This window comes from Gadus macrocephalus, chromosome 8 (genome assembly GCF_031168955.1).
Source record: "Gadus macrocephalus chromosome 8, ASM3116895v1".
Lineage (NCBI taxonomy): Eukaryota > Metazoa > Chordata > Actinopteri > Gadiformes > Gadidae > Gadus > Gadus macrocephalus.
In genome coordinates, this window is record NC_082389.1 from 8517558 (window position 1) to 8533069 (window position 15512).

Here is a 15512-nt window from a genome sequence, read left to right on the forward strand (position 1 = left end):
GTGTGGATAAAAGAGAGGCGCGTGAATGTCTGTGTGAACAGCCCCGGACAGATGTGCTCAACATCAGAGGAATGCGGAGGCTAGGGCTCACACAGAGAGCAGAGCCAAGACGCAGGGAAAGAGAAAATAGGAGAGGGAAGCAACAGGATCCTAAGCGCTGTTATGCCACCTAGACAATATTTCTGCATATAAATGAATGTTTTCAGACACATTTGTCAGCCTTCCGAAGAGCTAATCCATTCACCGTGACGGTTTATTATTTATTTTCCTTTCGTCTCAAAGAGATATCAGCCCCTCGAAAAATGTCTGCCTCCTCAGAACGATGCCTATCTTGCCCTGGTTTCATAAAGAGGGGTGTACATTGCTATGGATTTGGTTTGTCAAAGCATTAAAGGATGATTTCTAATGAAATACTAATACTCGGCTGGGCTTTAATGCTGCTTGTAGCGTGTGGCGTACCTTCCACCCCACGCCCTCCGAGACGGTTTGAGGAGGGCCGATGGGGGGGGCTATACGCTTGGGGTCAGAGTCAACACCCCAAGCCTTCCGCATTAAGACGGTTCCCACCAAACCTCGTAGGCCGACCTACTAAAGGAGCAAAGACTAAGAGAGAGAAAGGAAGAGAGGAAGAGAGGAAGAGAGAAAGAGAGGAAGAAGTATCTCCACCCTTTTCCTCCTTCCTCCCCCTTCTTTATCAATTCCCTCTCTCTTGATTCTTCCTCTTGATGTCTCTCTCTCTCTCACTTTCTCTCTCTCTCTCTCTCTCTCTCTCTGGCTGTTTCTCTGTGTCGATTTCTCCTTCTCTCTATCTCTCCCTCTCTCCCCCCTCCTTGCTGCTTGTTTTTGAAGCCTGTGAAACAGCCCCTTGTGTCCGCTTGCATTGCAACCCCTGGGCTTCTCAAGCACGCCAGTGTGTTTTCAAAGTCAGCATGCAGCCAATACGCTCAGCAACACAGTCTTTCACTCAAATGTACGGACATGCACACACAACACACACACACACAAACACACGTTTAAAAGCACACAGGGAAATATTCAACTCAAGGCATCAATTCATGTCTTGTAATCGGGCTAAACTGTTGTCGGATCCCTCCTCTCCTCTGTCCCCGTTCCTTCTCTCCGAGTGAGGGAGAGTGAGTGAGGTAGCGAGAGACTATGGCTGTGGTTGCACCTAAGAGCTCCTATATTGGACTGGGCAGCCAGTCCTGAGCACGGAGCTGTCCAGGTGCTGAAATACACAATCCTGCACACGAGCCTGGCAATGCTGTTTTAACTCCTCTTAAAATAGATTATTATTTTAGCAGGTGGAGGAGCAGTAAACTCCCTAAATATAACACAGCTTATTGATAAACCGGTACTGGGAGAGGGGGGGGGATGGGGAACAGCTGTGTCAGTGTTGTGGGGTTGAATGTTTAAACGCAAAGGTTTTTTCTCAGCGGTTTGTTTGTTTTCGAGCACCAGCTCTGGACACTGTGCGCCCTATCGCTCCGCTCTCGCGTCCCCCTGTGTTTATTGATCGGGCTAACTTCGCTGCCAATAGCTCATGATCCATTTCCAATAGGAGCGGCCCTGAGCCTCATGGAGGACCGCAACAACAAGCCCCCCTCTCCTGGCCAAAAAACACCCATTTCATGTGAGCCACAGTGGGCAACATTGGCAGGCCAAGACACGCCCGGCCTGGCTCTCTGTCTGTTTGTTTGTGTGACTGTATGTCTGACAGCCAGGGGCTTTTGCTCCTTTTTTTCTCTCTCTGGTCTTTTTCTTTCCATACCTTTGTTCGTCACTCTTTATTTCTCTTCTCCACTAAGCATCTCTCTCTCTCTCTCTCTCTCTCTCTCTCTCTCTCTCTCTCTCTCTCTCTCTCTCTCTCTCTCTCTCTCTCTCTCTCTCTCTCTCTCTCTCTCTCTCTCTGACTCTTTCTCTTGATCTGACTCTCTTTCATTGTCTCGCTCTTTCTCTCTCTCTATGCATCTATATATATATATATATATATATATATCTTTATCTAGAGACAGGCAGAAAAAGAGAAAGAGAGAGAGAGAGAGAGTGAGAGCGAGGGGTAGTAACCTTTAAGTGCCCTCAATAGGGTCTTGTAGGTATAGTACTCTCCGTAAGCACTACTGCGCCGGACACAGTGTGGGAAAAAGGAATCCATGCAATTAATGTCCGGGAGCCGAACCCCGAACCCAGGGCAGTCAGAGGGCTATGAGAATCCCATTATCCGACTTACTAGCACAAAGCCTGGTTGTATCTGCTCTGGGGGAGAAATCCCCTTCCCGGGATAAAGCTGTCGAAGGGGAAAGGTCCCCCATCCAATGTTACATAGCTACTCCCATGAATAATTGAAAACATATATTTTGGATGAGGGAAAAATGTAAAGATGCAGTTGACATGTCGCTAACTATCTGAGGTGTGGAATTGTACAGTACTGTAAAAAAGCTGTGAAACTTGACTAGCAATTTTGGATCTCGAGTTCAGTGTGACTCACATAGAATAATTGAGAACGTAAAAAAAAAAAAGGTTTCTGATCTACAATTAGTAACCTAATATATTATTTATGCGTCATATTTTGCGCAGAGGCGAGGCACACCTTGACTTTATTGACCTGCTGCGCAACAGGTCCGAATCACTGCATAACCTGCTCATTATGGTACTTACAATGGATTTATATGGGGGGGGGGGGGGGGGGGGGGGGGAGTAAAGGGTTCAAAGAACTTTCAAAATAGACCTAGATTAAATATTAAACGATCAAGATGAACAGCTCTGAATAACAAATGATGGCTATAAGCTCCAAGACAGCACGTCGAAAGTATTTCAGACAGAACCTATATCTCCTGTATTGCAGCTATAGTGTTCAACAGCCGATGCACCAATCCTAACAAGATAGGCTACACTGAATGTAAAGCGCATTGAACCACCTGCTATGCTTACGTTAGTTAACCGCTGTGTCCTAAACAAAATTAACACAGGTAAGCTACATTATTTGAAAGGAAAACGAGAATACTTACACTTTAAATAGGGTCGGGCAACACCGAAGCCGTGCAACAAGTTTATAGAACAGTCCCGACCTGCCACATGCTTCTTCCGCATAATGCAAAGATTATACTCAGTGTTTCATTTAAAATATTCCAAAACTAAACCCTGTCTAAACTTCAAACAATTCAACTTTAAAGTACCGTTTGCTCATTCGTCCGACTCTATCGCACTACTTACAACTCGTTTGGGCGCGAATCTTTTATTTTCCTTCGCGAGCGCCGCACCGACAAGCCTCTGATGTCCAATGCGCGGGTTTCTCTCACCCACACATCGCTGCTGCGGCTGAGGAGCACGTCGGAATGCCGAGGAAGATACTTTAAGTCGCCTTCAAGAGTCCATGCACTCAGAATACGTGAAAGTCAATCAACATTGATGGATGCACTTTAGGAAACAGGTATCCCAGGCAGGTTGAGCTGCTGTTGTTGTTGCTGCTGCACTAAAAAAAAACGGGATGGTTTGCGCTAGGCGTACCTGTGTTTCAACCCCCATTTGAGTTGTGTAAGGGAGAGGAGAGATAAGCGATCTTCCTTTAACACTATGCCCATTTACACACTACCCATCCGCGGGGTCCTAGAGCCTAACAATTAACCCTGTTGTCTGTGTCTTGTCAATTTGACCACCATTTATTGCTATGTCCCGTTGTTTATTATACGCACGTTAACAATGGGAAAAGCAGATTTAGAATAGTGAAGAGGATTGTACGCGGGAAATAATCTGTAAAGCTATAGCCGTGCATCCTTGCAGAACAAACAAGCACAATAGATGTGGGCTTCGTTTTTATTTTTTCCTACAACGAGTGGGATACAATATTGTCACATTTTTAAATAGCACTTGTGCAAATAAATGGAATTTGTTTAATGTCAGGTTTTTTTTTAGTCAACGGATACGCAAGGCACGAACAACACCAAAATCACCGAGCGCTTTAGAACAAACCTTACCTTGCGTCTGTAAATCCGAAGAAGCGTGCGTAAATGCAAAGGAAAACTCCTTAATGGATGACCGGTCTTGATGTAACATTGGGAGACTTTTGCACGCGGAGCGTTGCTGTTGGCGCGTTCACACTGATCCAGGAGTGAGGAGTCATTGATGTCACACGCGCACCTACAGGGTGCCAAGCCGCATGGCAAACAAATGTCGTGACGGGTCGTTTTGAACGAGCACTTTAATTTTGGTTTAATGCCAACTCATGAAGACAGCATGAAAAGAGCTGCCGCACCCAACTGAAGGTTATCAGAGCATTGGGCTGCCATACGTTCTTTGAAAGTGTATCATTTGTGGTAGGTTTATTTGTTTTTGTCTTAATATGAATGAAAGCATATTCACCCAACAGTATTAAGGGGTTTACAAGTGTGACGTTGTTGATAGAGGATATGTGGGAAAAAAGTCGAAAATCCTATCAAGTCTATTTTAAAGCATATGTTGCTTATTGGCTAACTGGTTTTGTAAGTGACCAATGACACAGATCTTATGTGAGATATGAAGTTATCGAAAATTGAGAATAGGTATTACATTATTATTAAAAAGAATAATAGCTATTCATTTAAAGCACATGGAAAAAATCTTCTTGTTTTTTCTTTCTATTTCCTTCAAAATGTTCATACATCATAATCATCGTCATCCTCTGCCATGCTTACTTCCGCCCTTTCTTCCTCCCTGTCTCATTTGCAACGAAGGCTTTACGGTAAAAGTAACATTTAAACCCCGTCTCCCCCTTCTCCTCCCTCTTTTTCTTTTGATTGGTCGACAGTTCGCGTAATTCAGGTCTAGCCGAAATATGACCTCAAACCAGATGAACACTTGTATTGATCACATGCCAATTAATATGCAGTTAAACACCCATAACCCCATTAAAGTTTTACAGCGTCATTTCCATGCTAATAAAGCCAGCTTTGGCGGACGGCTGGACAGGAATGACAACCAGTGTCTCTGTCTTATTCCTCAGAGGAGCGGGGGAACGGCGGGCGCTCAGACCCCGCTCCCAGCCACCGCTGCTCTTGACATTTCCATTAAATCACAGTGGGGGGGGGGGGGGGGGGACTCGGCCCGCGGACACACCGCCTGGCCTCTGCCGGATAGGAGGAAATATCCTCACACGCAGGATGGACGGATAGACAGGCAGATAGACAGACAGGCACAAAGACATAGAGAAGGGGCTGATAGGTAGACAGGTGGATAAACAGGCAGGCAGACAGGCACAAAGACATAGAGAAGGGGCTGATATGTAGACAGGTGGATAGACAGGCAGATAGACAGACAGGCACAAAGACATAGAGAAAGTGTTGATAGGTAGACAGGTGGATAGACAGGCAGGCAGGCAGATAGACAGACAGGCACAAAGACAGAGAAGGGGCTGATAGACAGTCAGGTGGACAGACAGACAGGCACAGAGAAGGGGCTGATAGATAGACAGGTGGACAGACAGACAGGCAGAAAGACATAGAGAAGGGGCTGATATGTAGACAGGTGGATTGTCAGACAGACAGGCACAAAGACATAGAGAAGGGACTGATAGGGAGACAGGTGGACACTGGACAGGCAGACAGGCACAAAGACAGAGAAGGGGCTGAGAGGTAGACAGGTGGATTGTCAGATAGACAGGCAGAAAGAAAGAGAGAAGGGGCTGATAAAGAGGCTGACTGGCAGATAGACAGGTAGATAGACAAATAGGCAGATGGATATACAGACAGATGGACATAGAGACAGGGCTGATGGATAGACAGACAGGCAAAAAGATAGGCAGAAAGATAGTCTGGGGCAGATAGATAGACAGGTAGAAAGAGATACAGACAGGGCAGATAAATAGACAGGTAGAAAGACATACAGACAGGGCAGATGGATAGATAGGTAGAAAGACAAATACAAGGAAAGCAGACAGACGGGCAGGCAAGGTAGGCAGACCGATAGACAGATAGATAGAGGACAGATAGACACAGAGATTGATCTTGAAGCCATATTTAACCTAAATATCAATATGTTTTGAGCAAGCAGTTTGAAATCCATAATGCAATCATGTTAGTGTTTGATGAGTCGATCAAGAGAAGATTGTTCATATGCTTTTGATAATGGATCCATTGTTTTTTCTTATGTTTAGCCAGTAGTATAGCCAGATCTCATTGCTGCTCATAGTTTCGCTCTTTTCTGATCGTGACATAATAATCAAACAATACTTCTGTTTGTCTTGGCCTCTTGCACACTCTCTCTTGCCGTTATTTATGCCATTGAAGACTAAGTAATGAATCATTCAATGACAGAAATAATTCTTCCATCTAATGAATCAATCCAGACGTAGCTTTATATCTTATTTGTGTGTGTCCAGATAAAGTCATTTTATTCTGTGGTTCCCTGTGTCTGTAAACAGCTTCAAAGTGGCGAATGAGGGCCGTTGTTGTCTGTGCTGACCAGGGGCCACATGGGTCCAGGGGCCACCTGGGTCGCTACAAAGAACCAACAATGCCTGCTAGATTCCCCCATTCAGGTATTCCTGCCAACAGGTGTTGTTTTTCTTGGTTTTTATATTTTTGGTTATTGCCGATGTATATATATGCATAGAGAGAAAGAGAGCGACAGAGAGAGGACAGAGAGGCATTGTCTGGCTGGCTGTCTCTCTCTCTCTCTCTCTCTCTCTCTCTCTCTCTCTCTCTCTCTCTCTCTCTCTCTCTCTCGCTCTCTCTCTCGCTCTCTCTCTCGCTCTCTCTCTCTCCCTGGGTGACATCGAGGTATGGGGACAGACAACGATAGAGGTCTTGTTGTTTGATTCTGATTCCTGCAGAGAGGATTGAGAGGTTCAAAGAGGGAAGTCCACCGGCAATGGCTTTAATCATGTGCTGTAGCCCCCTCTACAAGCCCAGGACAAGGCTCCCATTCTCCCCCCCTGCATGTATGTGTGTGTGTGTGTGTGTGTGTGTGTGTGTGTGTGTGTGTGTGTGTGTGTGTGCGTGTACATAAACACTCACACACACCAACATACATACGTACATGTGTGTGTGCATCTGTGTGTGAACAGATGTGCATGTGTTTTGCGTGTGTCCACGGATGCGTGTGCTTGCCTCTGTGCGCGTCCACAGGCGGGTGCGTGCGTGTGCGCACGGGAGAGAAAAACAGCTTGGAAAAAAAGCTGAGCGTCTCAGTATGCGCCGGGAGATTCTCCGCTCTGCGTCTTGGACGATGGTTGTTTTGCTTCGACTCAGCGCCCTCCCAGGCATATCCTTTCATGAGGTCATCGCTATCTGCCTAATAGACACTCAATCTGTATTTATTCTGCTCTGCCTCCAGAGGCGGTCCCAGCATATATATCTTGCTATTTAATTCAATTCGTTTAAAAGACTTCTCCACAGGCATATATGCTGTAATTAATGCGTGCAATTAGGGACAACATAAATATTTGATGGCTTCCTGCATCCCCTGTGGATCTGGAAAGTTTTATGTATTCAAATGCATCAGGCTTTTTATTTTCATTTTTTTACAATGTTTTGATACTTTTTTTACGCCCGTAAACATCTTGAAATAGTTTTCCTCACAGTGGCTGCACTTACATATAAGGGGAATGTCCTTGCGATAAACATCATAAACATGACTCATGTATTTTCAGCAATGGTTATTTACGGTTGCGTTTATTTTACTTAACAAGGTCACCGATAGGCTACCGATAATTCGAAAAAAAGAGAGTCAAGCTCCTTCTCTGTGAGGGTAAAAAAAAAAGTATCTTCTTAAAAGTGTGCAGGAGTCAGGGTGAATCCATGGAGCACACATTAAAGTGAGTGCATACACAGGGATGATGTGCAACTTTTTCCGGGGGAGCGTGGCACAGCTATACTGCAGCGAGGTGCAACAGCTTGAAGTCGGCAGTAAACAGAGCCACGAACAGCCGATGAAACGGCAAGGAAGACTGGCAGGAGCCTTCGTTTCTTATGCGTAGGCGAGATTCTGTTTTGTCTGACTGCGTTTGTGTGAGTGTGTGTGGTTTTGGGGGCGGATTGTGACTGTTTGAGGTTGTGGATGATTGTTTGTATTTATGTTTGTCTGGGTGTGTCTGAGTTTACCTTGTAGGTGTACGAACGAGCGATAGGGGTATGACAACAAGATACTATCATCAGAATCGGGCATATCCAAAAGGCCATACAACAACATACCATTCTACCCGTTGAATGGTGTGTCATTGTCTGCCCATTAGGCCAGCATTGCACACCTATCCATTCCTCAAAGGAGGGAACTCTGCTCTGTGTTCCTTCTCAATGCTCTTTGATATTGAGAGGAGTTTTCCCTTGCCCTCATGGGCTTAGGGTTAGGGGGTGCCATATAATTGGGCCTGTGAAGCCCATTCAAACGGTGAATGTGATTAAGGGCTACCAGTGTGTGTTGATGAAGCTGTTTTGCTGGTTTGCTATGACCCCTGGTTGGTTATTGACATTGTCTACGCGAGATGTAAATCAGCCATCACTTATGTTCAACTCATCCCCTCTTTGTGGTGTTTGCTCATTACGAAAATTGGACAGTGGGCGAGCCATTGACATACATCCCATTCCAAACAAAAGTTTAGTCCGACACAAAACTGTGCATACAAACTGCAATGGTTAGTTAGTTAGAAAAAGATACACAAGTCTGTGTTAACATGCCAATGCACTACCAGAATTATTGAATGTTAAATGTTGGGTTAGCCTGAGCATGGTGGTGAATTTTGGATTGAATTATGGATTTATTATTGCTTAGAAGCACTGGTTGCAGTGGACTGAAATTTAAAAGTTACAGTCTCGTTCTACATTCATTCATACAACTGAGAACGGAGCACTAAATGAAGTGAAAGCTGGAATGCATTCCAATCAGTAAAAAACACATCCTCCTACTTCACTAAATTCTGAGTCACCATCTTTGCTCAAAGCGTCTACTAACCTAAGTCACTAAGTCAGTAAGTAGGCCCGTGCAGAACCAAGACTTGTGTATTTTTTCATTTGTGGGAACTTTGGCAGAAAACCACCTCACTAGGGCAGTTTGTACCTCCTTAACGTCGGACAAAGCAAGAATACAGATATGGAGGCTGCTCAACCCTTATTTTGAATATTATGGAAGTCAATGGCTCCCCACCCGGCCAATTTCAGAATGTGTTTACAACGAATGACAGGGTGAGTGGAACAACAAACATGGATTATTTATATCTTCACATAGATTATTTCATTAACAACCTAGGGGTCTCAGCGAACCAGCCAAATTCTTTGATCACAACTGCATGTTTTGGTACACTTTACCTCCAATAGATAAATAATATGAGGTCTGTTCAGCAGCCATATAAGATATATGTGCATGTTAACTTGTGTGTTTTCAGGATAGAGAGCATTGCAACAAACTGCATTTTGACTGTGTTTCGATGTCTCTAAACGGCTTTGTAAATATGACTTTAATACTTGTTGGCATAAAGTACATCCTCAGTACTTTCCATATAATTATTTCTCTCAATCGGTGAATGTAAACAGTTCCTTCCCTTTTCTCTTCCTCCCCTGCATGTGGGTGTAAAGGAGGAGCAGTCTATATGAGCACGGGTCACGACTCCTCCTTGCCTGACAGAGGGTGCAGACCAATATTATAATAAAACAATATTGCAGCCTCGCCCAGTCTGTCCTGGGCAACCTTATGATGAGCATCATGGCTGCTTTCTAAAGTAGTATTGTGCCACTGTTTATTTATCTTTTATCCACCCAAGCTTGGCTGCGTGATAATAACCTCAACTTTGAATTTATGAATAAATCCAAGATCCCAAAGGCATTAATAATGTTAGGTATCACAGTGGCTTATAAAAGCTCAATCCATTGTGCATGAAAGCCTAGCGAGTCTAATAAACCTCATGGTGTTTTGCGTATCATAACGGATGTAGGATGTGGTCACGGTTCGTCTTTTTGGACGGATGATATATTATAAGTAAGGAAAGGATATATTGATGCAACCGCCTAGGGGTAACAGCCGCAACATAAAATGGTCCACTTCTACCTTAGCTTCCAAGAACATACATACTAAATATTAGTAATACTAACATAATGTTGCGAAAGCATTACCCCCCTCCTATCGCTCCTCTCCAGACAGAGCTCCACCGCCTGCATGTCCACAATAGTAACGTATAGCGTAATATAAGGCCAGGCCAGTTCTGTTTCTCTTATCATCGACATGCACCCAATAAAACAATCAGTTTTTATCTTGCTTACACACCTGTTTCTTGACACCTGAGTCGCGTTGTCCTACGTTGCAATCCATTCGACAGTTGCATTTTGACCATATCATCTTCACCTCCTCTACTTGTCACCAGATGTTTCCACACTTTTCTCTAAGGTCACTATGTTTAATCCCCTGACTATAACCCCTAAATAAGACTGAAAGAAAGGGAATGCAATTAATTTCAAGGTATTTTTTGTCATATTTGATGAAATTCTCTTTAGATCCCGACAGCAATCAAAACTCTGGTTGATGTGGCCGTAGCAGACCTTTAATAAGCAGGGACAATAATTAATTTCAACCTGAATGAAATACCTGCGTGCGTTCCGCCCGTGTGCTCATTGTGCATTACCAATGTCTTCCACCAGGCTAGGCAGACCTGTTGCCAATTCGATTCTTTTCATATAGTTAAGAATTGGCTTTCAAGATTCTTAACTCTATGATCAGTGGCCCTTTTAATAGACTGGTATTAAACATGTCTGCATGGCCAGCCTCAAACCCACAGTTACCTGGCAGGACTCCCAGCTTCATCCAGCCTTCAGAACAAATTGATTGCAGTTGAAGTAAATCGGTGGGCTACTGTGTGACGTCTGTGTGAAATGTTGATGTGAAAACACTGTCAGGCATCAATATGTTTGGTTTATTCAACGTATTGTATGCTTCAAAGTAAAGGACGAAAACATCAACTGAAGAAGAAGTGGCGGTGGCGGTCCCAGTGTGAAGAAGAGCGGGCGACCCGCCAGCCTCTCGGGGAGCCGTTCTACATTTCAACGACATGATGGACGACACAAGTCAGTTTTAACCTTAACAACCAATCAGCGCATCAGCAACTTCCCTCCCTTCCCCCACACACAGGGGCACACTCTCGCTAAGGGCACCCCTCACATTTTATTTCCTTCAAATTTGGGTGATATTTGGATGGCGCGAATGTGTGTGGGAAAAGGTGTGAGTGTGTGTGTGTGTGTGTGTGTGTGTGTGCATGTGTGTGTGTGTGTGTATGTGTATGTGTGTGAGGTGCAGCGACTTATCTCATCTCAACAAGGGGCTCATTTGAGGGACGTTGGGATTATGTCCCGCCTGGTTATTTAGTGTAATAAGCACCCACTCAGAGGAGAGTACTTCACATTAGCCGCTGGTTTAACCAACTTGTCACAGAGATGACCTTGCGGAAGAAACAAAAGCCTGGGGCTGAAAAAAATAAATAATATGAAATTTGAGAAAAGTAAGCTCTATTAGCCGGGGTGATCAAATAACCTTTTCCTCTCTGAATGGACAATTTTTTTTATTAATCTTGTTTAGTCATCGGTAACACTTCACTGCTAAGCATATTCAAACTGCAAATTATGATACTTCTTGTGTGCCACTCGTCATTAAAGATATATTAGAAATATAAATTAAGGTAAGTGGCATTCTTAAAGGTGTGCTAAAAGGTGCTAATGATTCTCAACATTCTGGTGAGATTTAATAATAAACATATCTCGACAACTACGCAATTCATCAATGTCATAGAGATTAGTGTTTAATTCTGTCAAAGCACAATTATTCTTCCAATGACTGCATGTAATGAGCCTGAAAGCATGATTATTGAAAACCAATGGGTCAGTTCTTGGAGCATGTTGCAGCATTTATGAAAGGCTCTTGCTGTATCAGCGGGGATGAAAAACAAATGATTAGAAGCAAATGAATTGATCCAGCCAAGATACTGTTTCCTGGCCCCGATATTTGTGGCATGTAGCTCTGTTTAGCAGGAGCACATGTGACAACCAGGCTATACTTCCCAGAAGGCAGACAAAAACATGGCACTCATCCCAGAATCAATTATTTTTCAAAATTGGGTTTCATTACAAAGAATTGTAGTCTGTGAGTGCAACCAGCAACAGGGCGACATGGGAGGCCTCAAACAAAAGTGCCAAAAGTGTTTTTGCCCTACTCCGTTATGCGGCTTTCATTCTTTTCCATAGGAAGTGTCATGCGGGATAGATCAAGCATACTAGAGACTATTAATTGATTCTTGTTCTGTAGCTTTCTGCCTTATTAATCACCATGCTATCAATTAAGGCGGTGCAGGCCGCTAACTGCATTAGCCACATACATCATGCTATTTATGTCTGCCACGCGGAGAATGGTTCATTACGTCTAACATGGCCCTCTGGCAGTAGACAAGGCTCCGATTGACCTCTGCCTAATCTACTTTAGATGGAGGGTAACCTAGTTGGATGTGCACATCAACGGAGCCTCCCTGCCTCTATAACTGAAAGCCTCCCTGTCCTTGATTATAATAACAATACGATAGAGAGAGAGAAACCAGGATATTCAGTCCTTTTATGCATAAGCCTTTTATGGCATGCTCTGAGCTAACATTTGGCAAGCTATTGCCAACCTACTGTATTGCACTTTAAAGCACACATGGATGGCAAACCCAGTTAGAAATATCATGGGTATTTCTTTAATAAATTGTGGTCAGGTGGCAATAGCATGGTTATGCATTCCAAGGAAAGTACTCATTCAGACGTAGGGCTGTGGTGGTACCGCCACGCTCCCCTGTTGCATGACCCCCTCCTCACCGCTTTTCCCCCGGCACAGGCGTTGCATCACGAGCCCTGTGATTAAAGGGTGGGGAGGCGGGGAGCTGAATCCTGAATTCGGGTGTCTCGTCCTCAACTTTTCTCGAGTACTGTGCAGCGGCACGCTTTCATGTAGCTAGACAACTGCCATTATTGTTTTATTTTCCTGTCGCTCGGTTCCCTGTCTCTGCTATATGTTGTGGCAGAAAAGCAGCCACTGCTGTATGTTTCTCTCCCCGCGGTCCTCCCGATACTATCGACACCTTTTGTAGGGCGTGATTTATTCCACCCCATCTTCTAGACAAACACACAAATACACGTATGCAAACAAGTACACAGTGTGTTAAAAGATATGTGCAGAAGTGACACCTATTAGTAAGCAATCTGCGTGTTTTCTCTTTCTTTCTTCCTTTCTTTTTTTCAACCTTCTTTATCTCTCTCTCTCTCTGTCTATTTCTCTCTCTCTCTCTCTCTCTCCCCCTCTCTCTCTCTCTCTCTCTCTCTGTCTCGTGCTGTTTTCTCATTTCCATTTCCCCTGAAAGCTCCTTGAGGTAACCTTCTCTTCATTTACAGAATCTGCAATGCAGACCGACTTCATTTAGCTGGTTGCTGTGCGGGCTGGATTGGGTGGCGTATGTGGCGGGTTGAGGTGGAGGTGGTGATGGTGCTGGTGGGTGGGGACCTGGCTGCATTATTTATGATGAGACAAACCGACAGCTAGTGACAGCCACCCAACAGGCACGAGAACAGCTCTCTTGCATCGGAATGAAGCAATCAAACACATCTGTGGAGTTGCCAGCCCGCCACACACACCACCACCAGCTGAGAAGCTGTGGGGGGACGAGCTCAAGAGGGAGGTCGGACCACGCCTTGTTTGCCTCGGCACGGTAATGAGGTAATGGGCAGGAGTGTTTTTTTTCAGGAAAAACCAAAGAATTTGCAAAGGAAATGAAAAAGCATAACATTTCTGTCCCCGGTGAGTTATACCTTGGCGGTGGCTGAGAAAAGAAAAGAAAAAGTCTGGTACAACCCGAACAGGCAGCAGAAACAGCAGCAGCAGCAGCAGCAGCATCATTTCTCTAAGTTACAGACCAGTCTGTGGCATTTATATGACTATAACCAAATAGCACCGTTCCATTATCAGCCGCTAGTGGAGCCACTCCATGTTTGTCTGGTTTTCTCCTTAACCCTGTGCAGGGGCTGCACTGGCAGACAGATGGGAGAGAGGGGGAGTGGGGGTTGGGGGGCTCTCTGCAACGTTCACGTTGTGGAAAATGAATAAGGCATGAGGACAAAAGTGTTTGGTGCACACTGGGTCTTTCCAATGGTCGACAGGACGGTGGAGGGCACAGGGGGTGATGGCGGCGGCGGCGGCGGCGGCGGCGGCGGCGGCGGCGCTGGCGGCGGCGGCAGTGGTGGTGGTCGCGCTGGTGGTGGTGGAGGGAACAAGGAATAAGAGATGGGAGATTGGGTTGAGGGGTTGAGGAAGGTGTGAAAGACGTGAACAGATACACGTGTGTAGTTGAGTGTGTGGCGGGGTGGGGAATAGGTCGGCAGGGCAAAATGTGCCGAGAAATCCTAAGTTTTCAAGCTCGGTATGCAAGGCAAGGTGACAGAATCCCGAGAAGACTCTAAAATATTAAACGCTGCAGCCACCTGCAGGTTCCCCCCCTCTTTTCCCCGCTTTCACTCTCACCGTTTGTCGAATGCCCTGATATTTCTAAAGTGTGCGACAGAGCGGCGCTCGCTATAAAGTTGAATGTCACAAAACATCACGTTTTTAACAACAAACACTCAGAGAGTGGCTCTGAGATGTCCCCCTGACCCACACAGACTGTGTCTGTGTGGGTCTGGCTCATTCACCCTCAACACTCTACCGGTGTTACCCCCATTACGACCAGTTAGAGGAAAACCTTGGCAGCCTCTTTTTTCGAATGGTTGTTTTTCCCAACAAGTCCAAAGGGTTTACAGAGGATGTTACGACTTATCATGCTAGCTTCACAGGAAACTTCACAACACGATCAGAGCCTAGACAGGGACATGAAATAAATATAAACCAGAGTTAAAACATCTACTGAACCACTAGAGAGTGATTGATCTACTACATGACCCACAATGCTTTGCTAGTTGTCAAAATGAGCCAATCTGTCCTCTATTGAATCTGATGCCTTCGTCATCTCATTCAGTCTCAAACTGGTCTCGTGATACCAGACAGTCTGCAATCTAGCCACCAAAACTGTGAGATTACCTAGAATAACCGATAAACTTGTTGTTACCTTGCTTATCAGTGTGTGTGTTGGTGTGTGTGAATGTATCATGCTGAGTGTGTTGGTTTGTGTGTTTGTGTGTGTTTGCAGGCGTGTATGTATGTATGCATGCGTGATTGTGTGTGCGTACATGCATGTGCATTCAAATAGCAGTATATGAATGCAGTTGATACCATTCCAATGTACAAGAGTTTGAATTTGAAGAATCTACACTCATAACAGTTGGAATGTGTTAATTCAAGGACTTTTGTAGAAAACTGAAGTAACTGCTGTCGTTGGATTACACTCATAACAGTTGTGATTTGTTAATTCTAGGACTTAATTCTAAGGACCTGCTGTTGTTGGATTACACTAATAACAGTTGTGATTTGTTAACTCAAGGACTTATGTAGAAAACTGAAGTAACTGCTGTTGTTCTGTCAGACTTTATTTCTCTTTGAAATCTGTGAAA

At 44.6% G+C, this 15512-nt stretch overlaps 1 protein-coding gene across 3 annotated transcripts in view; it reads right to left on the bottom strand.

Moving 5' to 3' along the window:
- The window catches only part of LOC132462850 (netrin-G1-like), a 63191-nt gene extending 58743 nt beyond the window's left edge, over positions 1 to 4448 (bottom strand). The window contains exon 1 of one of the 3 annotated variants that reach the window (XM_060058613.1): positions 3975 to 4448. The gene's annotated coding sequence lies outside the window, so the exon portion shown is untranslated. Of the gene's footprint in view, positions 1 to 3213; positions 3553 to 3974 lie in introns of those variants that run through there. The other 2 variants (XM_060058611.1, XM_060058612.1) reach the window with 2 other exon arrangements.
- Between the last annotated feature and the right edge of the window lie 11064 nt (positions 4449 to 15512).